Raw genomic sequence first — 23,368 nt, forward strand, 5'->3', positions numbered from 1 at the left:
GCAAACAGTTTCGGAATACAGCCACTGACATGATGCTTAGGGATCTCTGCACAATCACACTGAGTAATTTTACACTTCCTTTATTATTAACCTGGACTGATAGATTCTGCTTTCCCTTCTTGTGAGAGCTTGGGCCCTCAATTGGCCTAATTTTCCTGGTGTTGATTTTTCATTACTAGCTCCTTGATCATTAATGGCCTGAGATCTAAAAACTGCCTTCTACAGAACATTAACAGTTGAGTGCCTTGCACACTCCTTGAGGTAAGGTTCAGAGATCACTGACCAAAGGAGTGAAATAGAGCCCTCATTGTTAGCTTTCCTGACAATACCCTGGCTTTTTCTGCTTGTTTTTGTAATTCACAGAAGGCATAGGTGTACTGATGTGAGACATGCCTCCTTGCTTGTGCAATGTAAAATGAGCTTTCTACATTGCCACTTCCCTAGGAGATGAGAGATGCAGACCGAGACAGAGAGAACTCAAAACCAAACTCTGTCAGTTGTCTTTTCTCCATCTTGCTTAACCCACACTCTGTTAACTCAGCTTAAGGTATGTCAACACTGCCTCTGTGCCACACCTGACAAAGCTGATATGGAGCAGGCCTCACCCACCAACTCCCATTGTGTAAATGAAAAATCCAGAAAACAAAGCCAATGTTGCTGCCTTAGGGTGGCCCTGAGTGCATGCACCCAAGTATACCCAAGACAAAGAGTCTAAGACCAGTGATGGGCACATGCTAAGCACCTCTTTCAGGAGATAGAGCATATATGAGTAGGTGAGGAGCCTAATTATCTTTGCTTTCTAGAAGGAAGAGTCTAGCTATATTTATGTTCTGTTGATCTATTTCTTTTTGCATTTCTCTACTATTTATCTCTGTAGACTACTTAAACGGCTCTCCCTTTTCTACCACTTTGCCAGAACCCTCAACTTCCTACCTCTCCGACAGCTCCCAACCTCTCTTTATGTCTCAGCTCATTTAATGTACTTGTCTTCACCTCCTCCATACCTTTCCCTGGACCCTTCAGGACTGGTTTCCTTTCCAATCTGCTGGCATCACCCTCACAAGGGTCTCAAGCAGTCTAAGCCATCTTTGCACCTCCACTATTCTCAACTCTGCTAGAAGCCTGATTAGTCCTGACAAAGTACAGTAGCCATTGGGCAGCTCTAACTTACTATCTCTCTCACAGTGGCCCCAGGGCTCTGCTTGTAAGGCAAGCAGTGCAGAGGCACTGTAACAGTGCTCTCTCACTTACTTTTACCACCCCGGTAATGCTGGGGGCTGTTTGTCCCCCCTTTATGGATATTTATATTATCAGAGGTAAAAAGTGCAGGAAATCAGGGGGAGCGAGCTCCATAGGGTGTCTTAAGGTCCCACCCCTGCCACACACACACAATGCAACTCCTACACTCCCATGCCATTTTTGCAAAGAAGGAAAATAAGGCCAATTTTCATCACTCAACCACATCATAATTTACACTGAAATATCAAAGGTGATAGGGCGTTGAGCTTTTGGCCCTCTGTGTGAGGCACAAGCTGGGATTGCAGCATATCAATGGTTCAGATACCCTCTCAAATCCACGGAAGGGCTTTGGCAATGCAGTTTACTAAGGGATCACTTGTGTTATCATTGCAGCCTGTACCCATGCCTTGCACTTTACACAGTCCACAAGGAAGATGAACATGGCCAACTAGATGCACAACACTTAAGGATTTTGGAGGGTGAGAAATGTAAATGAACCTCTGAGATATAATTTGTTTCTAAATAGTCTAATTAAAGACTAGACAGATAGACACATGCATAGGTACAAGTGCCAAGACTGGAAGGAGAGAAACACAAATTAGTGATGAGAACTGAGCAGTAAACAGAAGTCCACTTTCTTTGCTCACTGCGTGTTCTATCTTGGAAAAGGTCTCCATGGCGTGTAAAAATTAAAGCCCTCTTGTTGAGAGAAGAGAAAACCCATCAGAACAGATTTCAGAGGCCTCCTAATCCTCACTTGTTTAATGCTTTTTATAAATTACTCTATTCCTTTCTCTAAATTAACAGAGCAAACGCTGCTTGCTAGTGAATCCTGATTCTTTCCAAACTGTTATCAACAATCTTTGCAAATAGAAGAACACCGTGTCCAGGAGTACAATGTTGCCATAGGCAAAAGACCATGGAATGCTCTTAGCTATCTGCCAGCTCCATCCATCATACTCTAGTCTAACTGCAAAAGGTCTCTCTTTCTCATGCTACTTGTGATTTTGGCTACAACTGCAGCACTGACAGAGTATGTACTCCGGGAGAGATGGTCTTAAATTAGACTGACCTAGACAATGATGGCTAGGTGTGCTGCCCTCTACAGAAAGCTGCATTCCCCAAGCAAAGGCTGGGATAAGCATACTGCTGGGCCTTTGAAGGAAGGGAGAGAAGGACAAAAGAGACACAGGACACCTCTGGCCAGGAGAAGAAAAGCATTGTTAGGATAGCAGAAGACAGGCAGCCTGGTGTAGCCATCAGAGGGAGCAGCTTACAGTTTCAGTTCCTCCCAGTTCTTGAGTGCAAATGGAATTAAAATGGCAGGGTGATTTTGCTATGGACTGTTGATGGTTTAAGCAGTGATGAACCTGCCTTGGGCAGGGAACTGGACTAGATGACCTTGTGAGGTCCGTTTCAGCTCTATTTTCCTACAATCCTATGTTAGTGTTAATGTACAATGTAAAATCCCTTCCCCCCCTCATATACTAGATTCTACTCCTGAAAGATCAAATTGGCTTCAACTTATTGCACAGATGGGCCCAGTAAGAATGCCAGGGAGAGACAATGGACCAAAAATAAATAATGAAGCCAGTCCATGGACTATACCCCCCAGGATGTTCTAGCAAGTCCCGGCCAAGCACTTGCCCATGGCTACCCATGGGCTGGTCCTCCAGTCCTGGTCCCCAGCATATACACACTGACATTTTTCTCCAATTCAGTTCCTTTGCTAAATTAAGATGAATACAAATGGTGGATTGGGTGCTACAACCTGTATCTGCATCTAATTACCATGTATGTGTTTAAATATGCAGGAGTGAGAGAAGGATTTTAGTCCAAACATTAGCAGGTATTTGCACAGCAAGGCACTTTTCAGGGTAGAACTAAACTTGCAAAAGCAACTCAAGGAGGTTCCAGAAGAATAGACTGCAGCCTGACTGCATTTAGGGCTGTAGCCTCACTGCAAATCAGGCTTGATCCAATTAGCAACAAAGAACCGAAATCAGACAAGGTGAAAAACAAATAGGAAAAGCTAAAGAACCTTTCCTTTATTTAGCCAACATGACTGAATCCATATAAAAGTGGAATGGGTTAAACCCAGAACAGGAAAAGGAGGCTGAAATGTTACTGGGAGAACACACTGGCAAGTTCCTGCCCAACATCTAAACCTGGGTAGTTTCATAGTAGCTAGAGTCGGAAGGGACCTAGGTAGATCATCTAGTCCGACCCCCTGCCTTGGCAGGAAAGAGCACCGGAGTCAGAAGACCCCGGCAAGGTGCTCATCTAACTTCCTTTTAAAAATCCCCAGGCTAGGAGCCTGCACCACTTCCCCTGGAAGCCGGTTCCAGGCCCTAGCCGCCCTGACTGTGAAGTAGCGCCTCCTAATATCTAATCTAAACCTACTCTCCGCCAGCTTGTGACCGTTATTCCTGGTCACTCCTTGCAGCACACAGGGGAACAGGGACTCCCCCAATACCTGCTGATCCCCCCTGACCAGTTTGTAGCAGGCCACAAGGTCCCCCCTTAACCTTCTCTTGTGGAGGCTAAACAGGTTCAGGTCCCATAGTCTCTCCTCATAAGGCTTGCCCTGCTGACCCCTGATCATACGAGTGGCCCTCCTCTGAACTCTTTCCATATCGTCCACATCCCTCTTGAAGTGTGGCGCCCAGAACTGGACGCAGTACTCCAGCTGCAGCCTGACCAGTGCCGCATAGAGGGGGAGGATCACCTCCCTGGACCTGCTCGAGATGCATCTGTGGATGCATGACAGGGTACGGTTGGCCTTCTTGACTGCCTCCCCACACTGCTGGCCCATGTTCATCGTGGAGTCAATGACGACTCCAAGATCCTTTTCCGTCTCCGTGCTGGCAAGAGGGGAGTTCCCCAACCTGTAAGTGTGGTGCCGGTTCTTCCTCCCCATGTGCAACACCTTGCACTTATCAGTGTTAAACCCCATCCTATTCTCATCCGCCCACCGTTGCAACCTGTCAAGGTCAGCTTGTAGCCTATTGCACTCTTCTAGTGCACCCACATCCCCCCACATCTTAGTGTCATCAGCAAACTTGAACAGGGTGCTTTCTACCCCCTCATCCAAGTCACTGATGAAGATGTTGAACAGTGTGGGCCCAAGGACCGAGCCCTGCGGAACCCCACTGCCCGACGTCCTTCCAGGTCGAGAAGAACCCATCCACTACCACCCTCTGGGTGCGGCCCTCCAACCAGTTAGCAACCCATTTGACTGTGTGGGCATCGACACCATAGTCTCCCAGCTTTTTGATGAGGACAGGGTGAGAGACAGTGTCGAAAGCCTTCCGGAAGTCCAGAAAGACTACATCCACAGCAACCCCTGCGTCTAATGATTTGGTGACCTGATCGTAAAAGGCCACCAGGTTGGTCTGACAAGACCTGCCACTGATGAACCCATGTTGGTTGCCCCTGAGCATGCATTCCCCCGCAAGGCCCTCCTGGATGTGTGCCAGGAGAATTTTTTCAAAGAGCTTACCTGGGATTGAGGTAAGACTAACTGGCCTGTAATTTCCTGGGTCCTCTTTTTTTCCCTTTTTGAAGATAAGGACCACATTGGCCCTCTTCCAGTCCTCCGGCACCTCACCAGAGCACCACGAGTGCTCATAGAGCCGCGCCAGGGGTCCCGCAATGACCTCGGCCAGTTCCTGTAGAACCCTAGGGTGAAGATCGTCCGGACCAGCGGACTTGAACACGTCCAGCCTCTCCAGAAGTACCCTAACTAACTCCTCGCTAACCCCTGGCCCAGGCGTGTCTCTCCCGGGGCCCGAGGGGGGCCCAGCAGGGAGGTGGCTGAACTGGTCCCTACTTAGGAAGACAGAGGCAAAGAAATCGTTAAATATGTTAGCTTTGTCATCTGGCATGACGACTAAGTTGCCCATCGTGTCCTGCAGGGGCCCCACATTACCCGGGACCCTCTTTTTACCCCCTATGTATTTGAAGAAGGACTTCTTATTGTCCTTAATCCGGGAAGCTAGTCCTATCTCCATCTCTGCCTTGGCCTTCCTGACTGCCCCCCTACATCCTCGGGCGACTGTAACATAGTCCTTCTTGGTGATGACCCCATCCCTCCATTGGGTGTATGCCTCCCTTTTAGCAAGGAGACATTCCCGGATGCTCCTAGTGAGCCATGGGGGTTTATGTGCCCTCCTGCTCCCTTTGACCCTTGTTGGGATTACCTCCCTTTGGGCATGGAGGATCGTCTCCTTAAGGAGCAACCACTCACCTTGGACATCTGGCTCCCTTCCCCTCTGGGTCCTCAGCGCTTCCCCAACGATCTTCCTTAGCTTGTTGAAGTCAGCCCTCCTAAAGTCTAGGGCTGTTGCCTTGCTGCAGCCCTTTGCCACCTTACGCTGGATGGTGAATTCCAGCAAGCAATGATCACTGTCTCCCAGGTGGCCCATCACCCGCAGCCCCCTCACCAGGTCATCACCCGTGGCCAGCACCAGGTCCAACAAGGCATCTCCCCTGGTGGGGCTGTGCACCTCCTGGGTTAGATGGAGGTCCTGCACTCTGGCTAAGAACCGACGTGAGCGGTCAGACTTGGCTGACTGCTCTTCCCAGCAGATGTCTGGGAAGTTCAGGTCCCCCATGATGACCACATCCTTAGCCCTCACTGCCTCTGTGAGCTGACCTAAGAATTCCTGGTCGAGCTCTTCTCCCTGGTTGGGAGGTCTATAGTAGACTCCCACCGTTAAGTCTCTATCCCCTGGACTACCTTTTACTCTAACCCAGAGCACCTCAGAGTGCCCCCCCTCTACCCCCTTGCTAATTGACGAGGAAGTATATTCCTCCTTGATGTAGAGTGCTACTCCTCCACCTTTCCTTCCTATCCTGTCCCTCCTGTATAGCCTATAGCCCTTGACACTCACCGCCCAGTCATGCGATGAGTCCCACCACGTTTCTGTGATCCCCACTATGTCAGGGCTGGTGACAGCTAGGAGGAGGGTAAGCCAATTTCTACCCCAAATTTTGTCATTTTAAATGGATTGGTGTCACTGTTCAGTACCTGGAAAGTAATGCTGGGAGAATCAAAGAATTACAATCACAGATGGCGGACTGCTGAAGCCTGACATGGAAATTTTTAAACATGGAACATCAGTTGTGTCTGTGTTTGTATATTTAGCAAATTTGGATTGGCTAGATCAGGGGTATCAAAGATCCAGCCCACAGGCAGTATTTGGCCCACAGAGCCCCATCATTGGGCCTTTGGTGCCTCTCAGTCTGGACTTGACCCATATTTTACAGGCCCTGGATGCATGCTGCACACAGTGCTTTTCCAGCCAGCCTGAGAACCACACTCCATGTAGTACTTACCCCAACTGATCCAGGACCTGCACTACACATACTGCTAAACCAAGCTGGTCCACAGTTACAAACCAGCTGGAATGGGTGCCACATAAGCCAAATGTAATGGACCGGACCAGGCGCTGTGTACGGTGTAGTCCTAGACAGGCCAGAGCCGGGGCTAAATTCACTGGATCAGACATATGGAGGGGAAGGGTTCTTCGGCCTAATCCAGCCCAAAGGGCCAGATGATTTTGACAGCCGTCAGCTACATGGAAATGGACTAGTTGCTGATAAGTCAGCTGAGTTGGAAAATGTGTGCCAGAAAGTAGATGCAGCAGTTAGGAGAGGCTCAATAGGCAGCTCTTGTGTTTCATGTATAGAATAGCTACCTTTTTATTTTGGGCAATGTGCAAGTCTTTTCCTATCTGGGGGATAATTATCCTTCACAGTAAATCCAATTTTACACATTATGCATTTCATTTAATAAAAACTTTTCCAGATTTGTTTCAACAGGGGGGAGGAGGGGAATCTATGTTTTTTCTTTTTTTGACCCAGAGAAAATCAGAGCAAGTTATGCTGCCTCTGCAGCACTTTCTACATCCCTCTAACACCTCTGTTCAGTTTCATCTCCGAGTACACTGTCTAAACACAGAATTTCTCTGCAGCTAATTCATCAGTTCATAGACATTAGGGCTGGAAGGGACCTCAGAAGATCAGAGTCCAGCCCCAGTTTCTCAGAACTGAAATATTGCTTTATGTGGCTCCATCTAACAGAAAACTGCTTGCATTCTGTCCTCTATAATGCCTTGCAATCTGTAGCTATTCTGCTCAGGTTTGCATAATCCCTTAGTATATTAGTGCTGAGAATTTACAGATACAGGATTTTGTCATCATGACTATGAACATCTGGTGCTTCCCTTTGCTCAACCCAGGATTTGTTTGTTCTTAAAATACAAAAGGGAACCACAGCAAATCTAAGTGGGTCCTCATGGATGACCCTGTTTTGGCAGCTACACTGAGGCTAAGAATTGTTGCAATGAAAACAGGCACTTGGGATTTATAAATACTTGTGTATAAAGGCACTTGTGTATAAAGCACAGCCTTAACATCTAAAAGCCTAAAGTGCTATAGACTCCAAGGAAGTTCAAACTGAGATCTGAGTAATGCAGCTTGGTTTATCTCTGGCTGAGTACTTCTCAGGTTTTTATTGGTTAGGTGTTTTTTTTGGCAGCTGCAACATTCCCTGATGCCATGAAAGCAGCAGAATTTTTACTGCTTATGATCGTAGCCAATTACCACTGATTGGTTGAAGAAAGCCAAAGAGAGGGGAAAGATAAATAATGAATCTGATTTTCAGTTGCTACTGGGAGGCCACTGCAAGGTACAACATTGGTTAACGAAAGGTAGGTCATACCAGACTAACCCAATATATTTCTTTGATAAAATAATTGATTTTCTAGAAAAAGGAAATGCAGTAGATCTAATTTTCTGGACTTTAGATAAGCCACATATGTCATTACTAGACAACATAAAGGAGATGGAAACGAGTACAAGAACTGTAAAGTGGATAACAAACAAATAGATCACAGAATAGTAAGGTTGGAAGGAACCTCAAGAGATCATGTACTCCAACCTTCTGTTCAAGGCGGGATCATCCTTGACTAAACTACGCCAGTAAAGTTTTCTATGTAACCTAATGTCCAACGATGGAAATTCCACAACTCTTTGCATAGCCTGTTCCAATGCCCTTGCAGTGAGAAAGTTTTTTCTGAACACCCAACCTAACTTTCCCGTGCTAAAAGATAAAACCATTGCTCCTTATCCTGACCTCTGCGGCCACAAAGAATAGTCCATCTCCATCTTCCATATAACCACCCATCAAGTATTTGAAGACTATTTTTAAAAGTTCCCCCTCAGTCTTCCGTTTTCCAGATTTAATAACTCTACTCCAGTGGCTTTCAACTTGTGGTTTGCAGACCACTGGGGATCTGCAGACTATGTCTGAGGAGTCCATGAAAGATAACTATGATCAATCAAAAGTATGTAAATACCCACACTTACAATTCAAAGGGGTCTGCGCCTCCATTCAAGATTTTTTAGGGGTCTGCAAATGAAAAAGGTTGAAAACTACTGCTCTAGTCCTTTCGGTCTATCCTCAAAAATCATGTTTCCCAAGCCTCTAATTATTTTTGTCACTCTGCTGGATTCTTTCTAATCTGGCCACATTTTTCTTGATGTGCAGGTCCCACAACTGGACACTACTCCAGATGGAAATGGTTCATGCTGATAGGTGAACCATCGTGCTGAAAGAGAGGTTACCAATGGGGTACTACAAAAATTGGTATGTTCATTGAAGACACTGGCTCAAAAAAGGAGTGTGCTAATGAAATTTGCTGATTATACCAAATTGGAAGCTACTGTCAATTCAGAGAAGGATTAGAATTCATACAGAAAGAACTGGTTGACCTTGAGGATTGAAGTCATAGAGTTGGGATAAAGTTTATTAATGCAAAGTGCAAAGGTGTGCAGTTAGGAACTAATAGCAAGATTTTTGCTATAGTAGCGGGGGTTATCAGTTGAAAATAACAGAGGAAAACAAAGACTCAGGTTTAGTTGTCAGTCACCAATGTGATCAACTGTAACAAAGGCAAATGTGATCCTAGAAGTCTCAGGTGGGTATTCCCAGCAGTGATGGCAAAGTTATAATGTCACTAGCTAACCACTACAGAAACACTGTATATGATTCTGGTCACTAGAGATCCTGATTTTCTCTAATCAAAAAATCCCAAATTCTCTGACTTAAAAAAATAACCCCAAACCCACATTTTCCATGATTAAAATTAAACAGCACTAAATCATATATATATATATATATATATATATATATATGATTGAGGCACTGGTAAGCTTCCAAATTGCTTTAAAAACTGTAAATATATCAATAAAACACTGTGTTCAGCTGATACATATATCTACATAGATATCTATATCTGTAAGAGAGAGAGATCTATATATATAGATATCTACAGATAGATAGACATGCATTTCAGTTTAATAGCAGGAAAAACACAGTTTTGGAGTTTTTAATCAGAGAATTTTGAATTTTTTATCAGAGAATTTCTGATATTTAAACAAAGAAAACCAGAATCCCTGCTTATCATAGTCACCTTCCACTGCACCTGTTACTATTTGAATTCATTTTTCTTGAACATTGGTAACCAACAAGGATCCTGCTTTTATCACTCCCAAGCCACAGGCCACCCAGCCCTCCTGGTGCCCCTTACTCTCAACCTGCAGCCCCCGCCAAGTCCCTGCCAGTGCCCCTAACTCCTGACCCACAGCTGCTTAGCCCTGCTGGTGCAGCCCTGATATGCCGGTGCCCTGCCCATGCCATTGCCCTCACTCCCAAGCCACAGCCTACCCAGCCCTGCTAGTGCCCCTCACTCCTGACCTGCAGCCCCCTGCCCTGCCAGAGGGGCCCCCCAGCTGCCAGAACTATGGGACCAGGGCCACAGGTCACAGCCCCCTGCCCACCCCAGCAGCACCCAATCCCTGGATGCCACATGCAGGAGGCAGTGGCTGCTGTGGCCGAAGTGTGGTGCAGAGCTTCCCCCTACCCCACACCACCCACGGGTGACAGGGCTGAAGCACAGTCGAGTGGAACACATCAAGGACAGGGAGAGGATGCAGGTGCAGGACTCCCTACCTTGCTGTACTCCCCCCCAGGGGCCTCTGTAGCCCAGTGGGCAGGACCCACTGCAGGAGGGCAGGGTGGCTCAGTACTACATGATGGGGAGTCCCGAACCTGCAGCAGGCAGCCCACATCCTCCTCCACCCTGCACACAGATCTGGGGCTCCCTGGGAATGCATTCAGCAGCAGGGAGTCAGTCCTCCCACCACCGCCTGGATGAACTGCCTGTGGTTTCATCCTGCTCCCCCAGCCAGGCCCCACAGCCATGAATTCCTGCTCGAGCCTGGGCCCCACGCTTCAATCTGCATCCCCCTGCCCCTCCCCACATCAACTATGCCCCCTCCCTCTCCCATAGACTTACCTGAAGGCAGCTGGATAAGCTGCTCTCCACCGCTGCCTTGCTGTATTTCTGGCCATGTGCATCCCATTCTTCCCAGCCAGTCTGCAAGCCTGACAGCCTGCAAGGGGAAACCTGCTGTTTCCCATGTTTTTCTCCTTTAAAGGAGAAAATCCGTGTTTTTCCCTAGAGAACGGAAAATCCAGATCCCTGATGATAAGCAAGGAAATGGAGAGCCTGTACTATGAAAGGATATTCAAAGTACTTAACAGGTTTAGTCCAGCAAAATGAAGACTGAGATGGAATATGATTATTTTCAATAAATACACTGGGGCAGAGCAAGCACCAACGGGAGAGAAAAGCTATTTGGGCTAAGAGACAATGTCAACACAAGAAAAAAATGGATTGAAAGTGGCTATGAATGATTTAGACTTGAAAGTTTAAAAAGATCCTAACCATCAGAGCCATGAGGCTCTGGAACACCCATCTCAGTAGGAGTAGTGTGTAAGCAGGGAACCTGTTTTTACGATGGAGCTCAATTAGTTTATGGAAGGCATATGGTGTAGATGCCTGTGACAATAGGGCACCAGACTCAGTGGCCCAGAAAGTCCTTCCAGTCTTATCACCTATGTTCCCAACTTGTTGGGGGTGTTGCATGGGGGACCGGTGCCTCCTGAGTCTGGGGGCATCAGATTGCCGGGGGGAGGGGGGGAGCAGGAGGGCAGGAGCCAATCACCAAGCTAGTGGCAAAACCGGAAGTGCACTTCTGGCAGCACTTTCAGTTTCACGGCTGGTGCTTCCAGGGGGTGCGCATGCACCTGTGTGCACCCCCTACACATTGCCAGTGGCATGTTGACCACTCCTAGACATTAGAACCAATATTTGTATCTTTCTCCTTTTTTTTAATTATGATATTTAAAAGTTGATTTGTAAATTGGCAAAGCCACTTAGACCTGATAACCCTCATCACAGAAACTTTATTGCCCACTGCTTGTCTCCAGATACATGTCTGGAGGAAGAACAGCTTGAGCCACATTCCTGCAATGATACAGATATTCCATAGGGAAGAAAGAATACAATAGTAAACGTTCTCTGTGTTAGAACTATTTCAAATTCTGGCAAAAGACACCACAGAAGTCCCCCGACATACATTGAAAGATAGTTTATAAGTTCTTTCTCATTTAGTCCACAAATCACATAGGAATGGTCTGAGATTGTTAAGTGGTTTCTAATACCCTGGGTGTCAGCCTGAAACACTGCAAGCATTGCCGCAGCACTGCAGTACTTGTACTGTGGTTCTGCATGAAAGCAGAGAATGTAAAGGCATGTAGGTAGTTAAAACTGAGCTTAGTAACTGACCTTAGAGAAGACAAAAGGTAAGATTTTGATCAATCCTTTTTGTATTTTGTCTGGTTTGCCCAATCCTGTAATAAAGGACTGTACAGAATATAAACTAGAAAAATCCTGTGCCATTAACTTACTGTTAGCTAAAACTATATATTAACTATATAATTAAAGCCTAATGTGGTATTTTTAGTCATTTTATAAATACATTTTTCAAAGTAGATAACTACTGAAAACAATTTATCGTCTGCTGCGAGTTATGAGGGAGAGTGATCACGCTTGAAGATAGGCTGCAGATACAGGTGGACCTAAACAGGCTGGCAAGTTGGGCGGATTGGAACCAGATGAAGGTGAACGTCAAGAAATGCAAAGTGCTCCACCTCGGGACAAACGGCCCCCAACACACCTACAGGTTTGATGGCACCAAACTGACTAGCCCCACAAATGAAAGGGACTTGGGGGTAATAATAGACTACAGTATGAATATGAGCCAGCAGTGAGATGCTATAGCCAGTAGGGCAAACAATACTCTGGCATGCATCAATCAATGCATCTCCAGCAAAACCAAGGAAGTGATTCTTCTGCTCTACTCAGCAGTGATGAGACCGCAGCTGGAGTACTGTCCAGTTCTGGGCACCACACTTTAACAAGGACATGGACAAGCTCAAGAGGGTCCCAAGAAGAGCCACTCATATGATCAGAGTCTTAAAAGGCAAGCCGTACGCAGAAAGCCGGAAGGATCTTGGACTCTAAAGCCTGAGGAAAAGAAGGCTGAGAGGGGACCTGGGAGCATCTTACCTCTACACTAAGGGAGTACATCAAGGGTTTGGTGAGCAACTGTTCACCAGGGCACCCAAGGGGAAAACTAGGAATAATGGCCACAAACTCCTGGAAGATCGATTCAGGCTCAACATGAGGAAAGGCGTCTTCACAGTCAGGGTGTCCAGACTATGGAATAAGCTCCCTCTAAAGCTGGTGCAATCACTTACCCTGGAAATCTTCAAGAGGAGACTAGACAGTAACCTTGCTGGGGTCACCTGATCCCTGTTATCTTTCCTGCTTGGTGCAGGGGACTGGACCTGATGATTTTCCAAAGTCCCTTCTGGCCTTACAATCTATGAATCTGCAAAACTACTGCAGAATTGTACAGGGATAAGTCAATATGAATTGACTGATGAAAATGGAAGTGGAATTTTTGGAGACTACAAAACCGAGCAGAGAAAAGATCTCTGTTAAGTTTTTGAGCCCGCCTATAAAATTCTATAGCAGGGCCATAATTCTCAAACAAATTCTACAGGACCTTTAACCTATGATATAGAAGGGTTACCATACAAATTAGAAGCCTAAAGCTTTAATCCACCCCCATGAAGTTATGCCACTGCAGCCCCAGCAATTAAGCATCTTTAATCACACGGTTGCTATATGGTTTGCGGAATGTGCGCAAGGAATGGAGATCAACATCTCTGCCAAACAAGTTCCTTATCACAGATCCTACAGACTGCCCGCCTGGCTTCAACCTGCTATGCCATCAGTGGGCTTTGCTGAATAGGTTCTGGACAGGGCAAGGTCTGTGCGTTGCCAACCTCCACTGTTGGGGTCCTGGCAACAACCCAGACTGTGGCTGTTGCAAAACACACACTATGTCACATATTGTCAATGACTGCCTGCTAAGTTCACCAGTGAACTACAGGACCTGCACATGGTCACTGAGGATGCTATCACCTAGCTCGGTGATAACACATACGTTGACTGACTGACTGACTACATGGTTTGCAGTACCGGGTGGGAAACACAAGCCAAGTGCCTGTGCTGCCTGATTCAGAACATGGACTTGAAACTGGGACTCTTACATTCCCAGCTGAGTTCCCTACACTCCAGACAATTTGATGCCATCCTCAGTGCAACTGCCAGAGGAACTAAGCTGGTGTGAACAGCATAGGAGATGAACACCTGCAGAACAATGGAAGTGGGGTACAAGCATGCCACCCCTTGCACAGGGCAAGACTAAAATGCACACTGCAGCCCTGGATAGACTGAATCAAAACTTACTTTGCAGGGTTGGTCAAATTACCACAGTTTAACTTGTATAATTTACATCATATATATTAATTAGAGGCTTATTTGAGGTATAACCAATTTCAGGTTGAGGAGTTTTCCTTGTGATTTTTTTTTTTATCTTCTTCCATACAGAGCAAATGCAGAGCCCTGAATCAGTCTGTTATGTAAATGTTTCCAATTGATTGAAAAAGTGGGTCATGTGTTAGCCAAATGCTCCTGGCTTTAAGATTTATCAGCATTATTAAATTAAACACGCTTCATGCTTCAGGGAGCAGGAAAGCTACATTGGCCTTTTCTTAATCATACTGGTGAAAGGTAAGTCTTTTATATTTTAGTTCATAGACTCAATGGAAAACACAGGGAGCAACACAGCAGAGGCATTTTCTTTATATATGTGTCTTTCCCCATCCTGTTAAATCTCTACAGAAACAAAGAGCCTAAAACAATTCTTACAAAAACACCATTTTGTTATTTCAAAACAAAGCAGTATATTTGGTACCTAAAATGCGAGAGGCACCATCTAAAGCTTTTCTTTTCCACAGGTTCATCATCTTCCACTTACTGCAAGGAGGTTTGCAATGTTTAGCTTGCCTTTCTCTTTGAAAGCCCTAAAGATACCATTATGTTCAGTCCAATGGAAAAAACAGTCACGAGTCCAAATTCAAACCTAGTGTAAGGCAGGTGCATCTCCACTGAACTTACTGGGGTAGCATCCACTCAGGCTCAGTATACATGATACATTTATATCAGTGCTACTCACTCTTATACCCATGTTAAAAAAAAAAGGATGAACATGTGGCATACAGTCCTACACAGGTGAAACTACTTGGATTCCAGCAGGGAATTATTCTGGTGGGAGGGGGTGGGAATAGATTCATAGACATTAGGGCTGGAAGGGACCTCAAAAGATCATTAAGTCCAACCCCCGGCCCCAGGGGCAGGAAGTCAGCAGGGATCATAGGAATGCAGTAAACTACACTGATAAAAGTTACACTAGTATTGGTACATGGCTTCACTTCTGCCCCAGAACAGTCATTAGCTCAAAGTGAACAGGCTATTACTATTCCTCACCACCTACTAGCGAGACATTGTATTGGCAGCCACTGCAGCAGTTACTCTGGGAGGGGGTATAAAGCTACACTGATGATATAAGTTACACTGATGTTAACATGTTGGGTATCCAGGTCTCTTACAGTCTGAGGGCTCTATTAGAGATAAAAGACTAAATTCTATACTGAACCTGTAGTAAGGGAGGTAATCAGCCAGTGAGTAGCATCCTAGTCCCACTCCCAATAAAAGAATTTCTGAGTGTACTGGGAACAAGTTCAACATCTTCCAATGGCCTAGAAATAATCCAGTAAGATTCCCTTCTCCAGCCCTGACAAGATGGCTAAAGGATGGGCAGACAGGGAGAATGAGTTTTATAAATACCATTAGAGAGCACCTCTCATGGGCAGGCACACCTTATGGGAAGGAGGGCTCTCACCATATTCACTGAGAGAGAGAGAGAAGCCCATTGCTCCCACACTACAGGGAGGCCCTCCGCCCATCTGTTCATCCACCCACAACTGTACAGATAAATTATGTCAGCCAGGAGAGGGATAGTACAAAAAATTCCCATTGAGGGGGAGCTGACAGTGAGGTAGAATGGTGGTGGGTATATAATGAGTTGTAGCCCAGAAGCATGGGATAATCCAAGTGCAATGATTCAATGTATACAAAACTCATAAGAGGGCTATATATATGTGACAAACACTAATAAAAATAAGTTTCACAAGCAATGGCTTGTGGGATTGTGCTAGCACTTGAAAGAAGTCTCCCTAGTGACAGCACTTTGCCTAGCAAAATTAGAATGAGAACCGCACTTCCTGCATCTGCCATAGGAAAGAGCTGTGAGTCCTCCAGGCCAGGGCTGTACAACTTCTAAGTGGCTAGGGTCTCCAGGCCCCCCAGCCACAGACCACAGGACAGCACTCCCTAAGGGTGCATGCCATGCTGCACTGCCCTATGAGCCCCTTTCTTCAGTGCCACACCCTCGTGGCCCTCCAATGTATTGCCCAAGCACCACCCCTGTTGTGTGGCACCACATGGGCCCTGATGTGCCACACGAACCCTCGATGCATGGACACGCTACACCCTGAAGGCCTCCTGAAGCATGCTGCAGTCCCTCTGCACCACCCCCTCCCCACTGCAGGGTGGGCAACACCCACTGCACCACACTGGTGCAGAAGTCATGCACCATCTTTAGGTCCCCTAAACCATCCAGCTCTTCCCTCAGCTCCTAGGTCAGGGGCAGGTAATTATTTCACTACTGAGATTGGCAAGCCATTGAGGGCCAAATGACAGGCAGCCAGGGGAAGATAACTATGAATTTTCTAAATTTTTTAGGGGCCTTGCAGACCAGATAGAATGGCCTGGCAGGCCGCATCTGGCCCACGGGCCGCATTTTGCCCACCCCTGCCCTAGGTCCATACTACCCCCTGCCATCTCTAGGGCCGGAAGCAGGCAGTGAAAGCTGGAAAGAGGAGGGAGAGCCCAGGGACTCCAGCAGCAGCAGCAGACCAAAGCAGGGAATGGTGCCTGGAGAATGGGCCACTGTTCAACCCTTTGGGGACTACCTGCAGCTCTCAGGCTACCAGTTGGACAGCCCTGCTTTAGCCTAACCCATCCTGCTCACATTTCCTGTCTTGTCAAACACTTGTAAAGCTTGGCATAGAAGTGGCAAACAGATCCTGTGCCAGTCAGTACCCACCCTGTTCTCTCACGTATGTTGCTAAGCCAACCCCTCCCCCTTCCGCACATTTATCTTGATGCACTAGGCATATAAGTCGCACACTATCAAATCATCTGCCATGTCCCTACAGGGTTTGAAATGATCTGGCTATAAAAATTAAACAAACACCCACATAACGAAGTCCAGAATAATTAATCATCTGGCTGCTACTACAGGTGAGTAAATTTGGAAAATTATTGTAAACTACTGTTAACAGCATTTTCCCATGGGAACCACTAAGATACAATTATAGGAATGGTCATATTATAACAGAGCTTGCTGTGGACTGCTGTAGCTAGCTCTTCTCCCTGACAATAAGCTAATTGTAGAGAAAGTAAATCCACAGCACAGAACAGCTATGATGCCTCCTGCCCCCTCCAAGCCTTCTTAACCCCTGTGCTGCTAGGGACCACAAAGCTGAGCCCATTGCAGTTGGCTGCTGTTCTACCATCAACCCTCTGGGGGAAAGGCTCTGGCAATCTTCTCTAGTTCCTGATTGCAGGGCTACAGTTCGCATTTCCTCTTGAGTTATTTAAGCCCCACACAAGCTAGGCCTACCCTTCTCCTATTTATGTCCTACTCTGCAGTCTTCCACTTAACACAACTCACATTCATAATACCTCCTCTTTGGCCTCACCTCACGGACTCTCAAGTCTTTTCTTTCCTAAGCACCCAGCCCCATTCATGCCACTAGAGAGGCTTGTTTCAAACACCACCCGCGAGGCCTCCAGTCCCCAAGCATCAGGCACTATTCTTTCTCTAGTCCCAATCTCACCCCATTCCTGCTGTGGCCCCTGCAACCACTTGTCTTTGTCCTATCAGCCACAGACCTGCCCCCTCTTCCTGCCCTCCCCTAGCCCAGCCTTCTGCTTACAGTTCTGCCCCAACAACAGTGTCATTCCCAGGCCTCAAGGTGAAGTGTTAGTCTGGAGTGAAGACTAACTAAGCCATCCCCAGAAAAGTGAGCAAATGCCCCCACTTCCCCCCACCCCGTTACTATTCCTTCACTTGCTGTGGACAGTGCTTTTTTTTTTAAAAGCCTCACAGAGTCTCAGGAAGGGGGATCTCCATGGAGGTAAGGGAGATCTGAACAAAAACCACTGCCAGCTGTCCACAATCAGAATTAGATCCCACAAGTTTCTGGTAGTATTCCCATAAGCAAAACTTAACCCATCTTTTCCCTCAAATTCATGTGCAGCCCCCTTATATTGAACAGGAATCACGTTCTTTAGGGGAACAGATTTACTAAACTACTCCCCTGCGTATAGTCGAATTAAAGGGACAGCTGCAGTTGAGGGATAAGGGATAATGGAGCTGATAGGATCTCTTGTGAGAAAGAATACCAGTGACATTTGTTTAGGGCCATAAAAATGCATGTCAAGTTAGAAGATGCTAACTTTACAAATAAATATATTTACAAACAAAGAGTTTACAAATAAAGCAGTGTACTATTATTCATAATCAAACCAGGGCAAGGAGGTAGTCAGAGCTGCTTGCAGTGTGCTTTGATATAAGGTAATGTACCAGGACCTAAAAAGTCTACAGCCATGCACTTCCATTTACAATAGCCTCTGTAGTATCATCCCAAAGCAAAGGCCTGGGGAAAAATTTCTGGAGATCATGGATGTGGAGTCACATGAAGATGCTTCATCCTCCATCCAGACCATGACTGACCACTACATAAGACAAAAAGCCTCAGGCTCTAATACCATAAGCCCTGTGGAAATACCTTTATGATGAGAGGGGATAGGCAGCCAGAGGAATCAACCTGCTGCGACTCCAAGAGAGTTGGCTGCACTGGAATCAGGGAACTGAAGGAAGAGCACAAGATCCAGCCCAACACTGTAGTGTGCATATTTCAAGATACAGTACTAAGAAGAGCTTGGGTTTTGCAGGGACAGCCTTCTGTCTCCAGCATGTCAGGTTGCTGTATTTCCTGCTGCCTTTTTAGCAGGGCAAAGCCCTATTCCCAAAGGAAAAATGCAGAGAAATGCCACAAAGGCAATCTCATGGTGCTTTCCTCCACCCAGGACTCTCTTGCAGGAGGCTGGCATCTCTAAATCTCAGAGAAAGAGAATCCTAGATCCCTGGCCCCCTACCCACTCTATCTTACCCCTAAACAGATCTCCTCCCAGAAAATGCATGGTTCATCGATTCTTTAAGCTAAACACTTTGGAAGACTTTATATGAAAATCTCAAATTCACATGGACTAACCAGGTCTGACAGTCCTTGTCAGGGTGGATTGTCATATTGAATCCAGCGATGGGAAAAGAACTCCTTGCCCCTGCATTAGTCCTCTACTGCAGTCTGCAAGCAGAGGTGGCAGCGACAGACATTTCTCTTTGTGGTAGGAAAATAATTTACTATATTGTAGAAATTCATGAAAATCTCAACAAAGAAAAAATTTCATTACCCTTACACTAAACTGCCATCATGTATAGCCCTGCTCAAATACCATGCTCAGATACAAAATGACTTTTTTTTTCTCATGACAACAGTAGAGTTGGTCTGGAAATGCACGAGCCTCCCTCCTTCCTAACTGTCCTAGTATATGATAGGAAAACCAGGCTGGGGTGCATTATGGGAGACGTAGTCCAGTTCAGGAGTCCTGTCCACAGAAGGTAATAGTATCTTGAGATGCACACTACAATTCCTATGGGGCTTTGTCATGATGTTTCAAACAAAAACATTTTTTCGGACAAAAGTTTTGGGATTCTGACCTTTTTCCCCCCATTTTCATTTGAAATGTTTTGATTTGGGTGATCAGATTTTTATAACATTTTTCACACTTTTTATGAAACTTTTGATTTATCAGAAATCCAAAGTTCCATAAAAAAAGAAAAAAATAAATCACAGAAAATTATCAACCAGACCTAAATAAAACGTCACTAAGGAAGATGTTAGATTTGTCACCTTCTTATGACACCAAAAAGACTCAAACTGGTTTTCTAAGTCCTAAAAACAACACTCAAACTTATTTCCCATTTATAAAAACCGCACACAAAAAAACATTCAGTAAACTTTACAGGCACCTCAGTATTTCAGGACTATGGATTTAAGCTGTGAAAGGTGGCCAGAGACAATGACTTAATCCCTATTTACTGCAAAACATCAGCATTCAGGAGACCAAGATAAAAACATCAAACTTTGTTGTCTAAAAGTAGGCCTTTAAATCCATGGTTGGGCACCTACAGAAGGATTTTCTGCCTTGGTTGCAGTGCTGAGCAGCTACAGTTCTGACAGGCTTAACTGGTACAGTGCACACACACTATCACTGAAAATTAGGCCAATTCTGTTTTGTTGTCTCACTTTAGGTAGCCAAGTTTGCAAATGCTGGTCAGTAGTATCCTCTGGCCATGACTACCCAGACAAAGCTACGTATTCCAATTTCACCCTGGGGCTGCTTTTAAGCTGTTTCCTGATTTCCTTCTGTGGAAATGGCATCTTGTCTGAAAAACTCATAGCTCAAGAATGCAGATTTATCAGAAAGGGGGGAAGGGAGGAAAAGACTGTTTAAATATTTCCATTTATCATCTCCTGAAAGTAAGATCCCCACCCCTCCAAAAAACTCAAGTCAGTTGGTAATGGCAGGTAAGAAAAATAGAGAAAGAAAAGCTTTTGCTTCTCCTGTATGTTGCATCTTCCAGTTCCCCTCTTAACTGAGGCTTGTTTTACTTAAATAAAGGCTTTCTCTCTCCTCTCTCTGCTCAACCCCCTACAGATTGATCCTGCCATTAAGACCTAATCCTGTGATTTTCAGTATTGCATTTTAGCAGCTGGGAACGACTAAAATTCAGCAAATTCAGGATTATGACGTCAATACAGCACACCACAATCAGGCTAGAGATAGAAGGAGCAGGAAGAAAGATTGTGGTGGTAAAAGGTAAAAGTCTATTAATCCCCAAAATACAGACTCAATATATAGTAATATATCAACAATTAACAGAATTATGTTATTAAAATATTCTGTGCTCTTGGTAGCTGAGTAGCAAGTACCAGGTAAAAGATGTGGAAGAATTCCTATTGGAAACCTGTGCTGTCAATTGCTTCTAATTTGGCAAACCTTAACCATTTAGGCTGACATTTTCCAGTGAAAAATAGGTCATTTTATTAGTAATTCCAATCTTTATGATGCTTTCTTGTTCCCTCAGCTTCAGATTTTCTTTATCCATTATTCATCTCTAACAAACCTTGATTCTGATATTTTTGTTCTCATCTTATTTTCCTCACCTCCTTTCTCAAATCTCAGACTATCAGATTCTGATTCTGTTACTTTTCCATCTCCATTTTCATCATTCATCATCCCAAGGCTTTCAAACCTGGCGTTTAGATCAGTCAGCCTACCAAAAACAGCCCTCATTAAGGGGAGAATTTAGCTAAAATCCAAAGGGCACAATTCTCTTCACTTTCCTGCTGGACCTATTAGCTGCTATTCAATGCAATGTACTTCTTTGCTGTGTTTTTCTGCATGTCAGTGATTTTCCTGTTTTCAACTGGCTGATCTTTTAAAGTATCCCAGGAAATCATTCTCTCATGTTCTCACACTCTCAGCAGATGTGTTCTAGAGCTCCATTCTCCATCACTTCCTCTAGTCCCTTTGTACTTCCCTTTGGCAATGTATTCCAGCTCATGACCTACACCACAATTTGTTTGCTCTTGACAAGCAATTATATCCCACCTTTCTTTCTTTATTCTTGTCTATCCAGAGCTCTTTCAGCCTGTCTTATCTCCTCCTCCACTTGAATGAAAGCCAATTACTTCAATTTCTACAACAGTGATCCAAAGTACTCTCTTCAATGACTTCAATTGGTCCAAATTCACTCAGCATGTCTAATACTGGCTTTATTTTTAACATCTTCCCCCCCCCCCCCCCCGTTCTTCAATTCACTGGTTTATCAACCATCTGCATTTTATATTTAACACTACCACCTAAATTGGTCCTTCTGCCTTCTCCCCTTTTAATCAAAAGTCATGGCAAAAGTCCAGCCAATTCAAACAGTCCATCTGGCTAGCATGGCTAACGCATGATAGAATGAGGTGGCTAGCATTATCACCAGTCACTTTTCATATCCACTCTGGAACAACCAGACATCCATTTATAGCTGAATTAAGCTTGAGCAGCCCTTGACATGAATCCAGAGCAAGACTTGCACTCATATCTCTGGAGCAATAATGAGATGCCTTACCTGCCTTCCCACCTCACTGTGGCTCCTCTCTGAACATTATCCCACTAGCTTGTTTGCTCCATTTGTTTCAGCTACGAAAAATCTTCTTTACATTGCTTCTCTGCCTCTCCTACCTGTTTTCTCCTTGCTGGCCCCAATTCTTGGGAACTCTTCTCTCTCCTTTATTTCCTTAGGTCCAAAAAATATTGTCCTAGAAATATTCAAGTAAGCATGACTTATCTGGTCCTAGTGCTAGCAATATATGTTTCTGTCCATTGATCTCAGTCACTAATCTACCCCCCATTACAGTAGTTATTGTGTACTTCACAATCTGCAGTCCCCTCACAGTGCCCCTTGGAGGCTAGGCTGTAGTAAGAAAATGTAGAGGAGCTGGACAGGATCCAGAGAGAAACCACAAAGATGATACAGGGGTTAGAATGCATATATCCAAGGAAAGGATGAGATACAGTGGGTGAGTCTACACGTTCATTAATGTGCCATAATCATGGTGCGTTAAGGTCATGTATAGATTAAATGAGAGGCATGTGTGCATGACACTTCAAAGTGGGTTAAATGCTTTTGCACCGCTTTAATGGTGTTGGTGTTTGCATGTGTCAGCAGCATATTGTGCAGTAATCCCAGCCACTGTAGCAAATTCAGTGACATAATGCACCTTAAATGATTTGGGGCACGGTAAACTGAAACTCATCCAAAGAGTTTTAATTTGCTGCCCTACAGCCATGGAGTGAAGCACTGGGCTCCATGCAGCCCATGGACTCTTCAGGAAGCCCATGCAGGCAGCCTGGCAGCAGGTGCAGAGCCTGCCTGCCTTTTCCCTGGAGCCTGCTTGCCTGCCTAAGCTGTGTTGAGGTCCAGTGCTTCCCTTCGCGGGTGCAGTACACCCCGGGACCGCCCAAGCCAGGCGCTAGTGGGTGGGTGCTGCCTGAGGGAGGGCCACTGCTGCCACAGAGGGAAGCACCAGCCTCCCCACAGGCCAGGGACCGGTCTACCTGCTGGCAACTTGCCCTCCACTGCCAGAAAGGCAGGCAAGTGCACGGGTGTGTGCACCACACAGGGGTTTACTTTGTCCTAAATGAAAAGTGTTTTTAAAAACCCACAGCTTCAATTTAGGGCCCCCATTTCATCTATACATGCCCTAAATTAGTACCTGTAATTACAGAAATTACAGGTACTAACTTTATGTGCCATAATTGGCGTTACTGCACATTAGCACCAGCACATGCTTTCTTGTGATGCTAATGTGCAGTAAACTAATTCTGCTGCTGCTTATTAGCTGGTTTTGCCAGCTGTGCTAATGCGCAGTAGAACTAGTCTACTGAGCTTGTAGCATTTCATGTAGACATGCCCAGCGATGTTTAGTTTGGAGATTAAGGGGGCACAGGACAGCAGTTTTCAGATTTTGAAAAGCTGCCATAAAGAGGAGAGA

At 45.4% G+C, this 23,368-nt stretch overlaps 1 protein-coding gene across 1 annotated transcript in view; it reads right to left on the minus strand.

The window, feature by feature from the left end:
* PCBP3 (poly(rC) binding protein 3) overlaps nt 1-23,368 on the minus strand; it is a 213,401-nt gene that overhangs the window by 58,106 nt on the left and 131,927 nt on the right. The gene's annotated exons all lie outside the window — the stretch shown is intronic.

The sequence above is a fragment of the Crocodylus siamensis genome, chromosome 4, assembly GCF_052110815.1.
Source record: "Crocodylus siamensis isolate JL-2025a chromosome 4, ASM5211081v1, whole genome shotgun sequence".
In the NCBI taxonomy this organism is placed as follows: domain Eukaryota; kingdom Metazoa; phylum Chordata; order Crocodylia; family Crocodylidae; genus Crocodylus; species Crocodylus siamensis.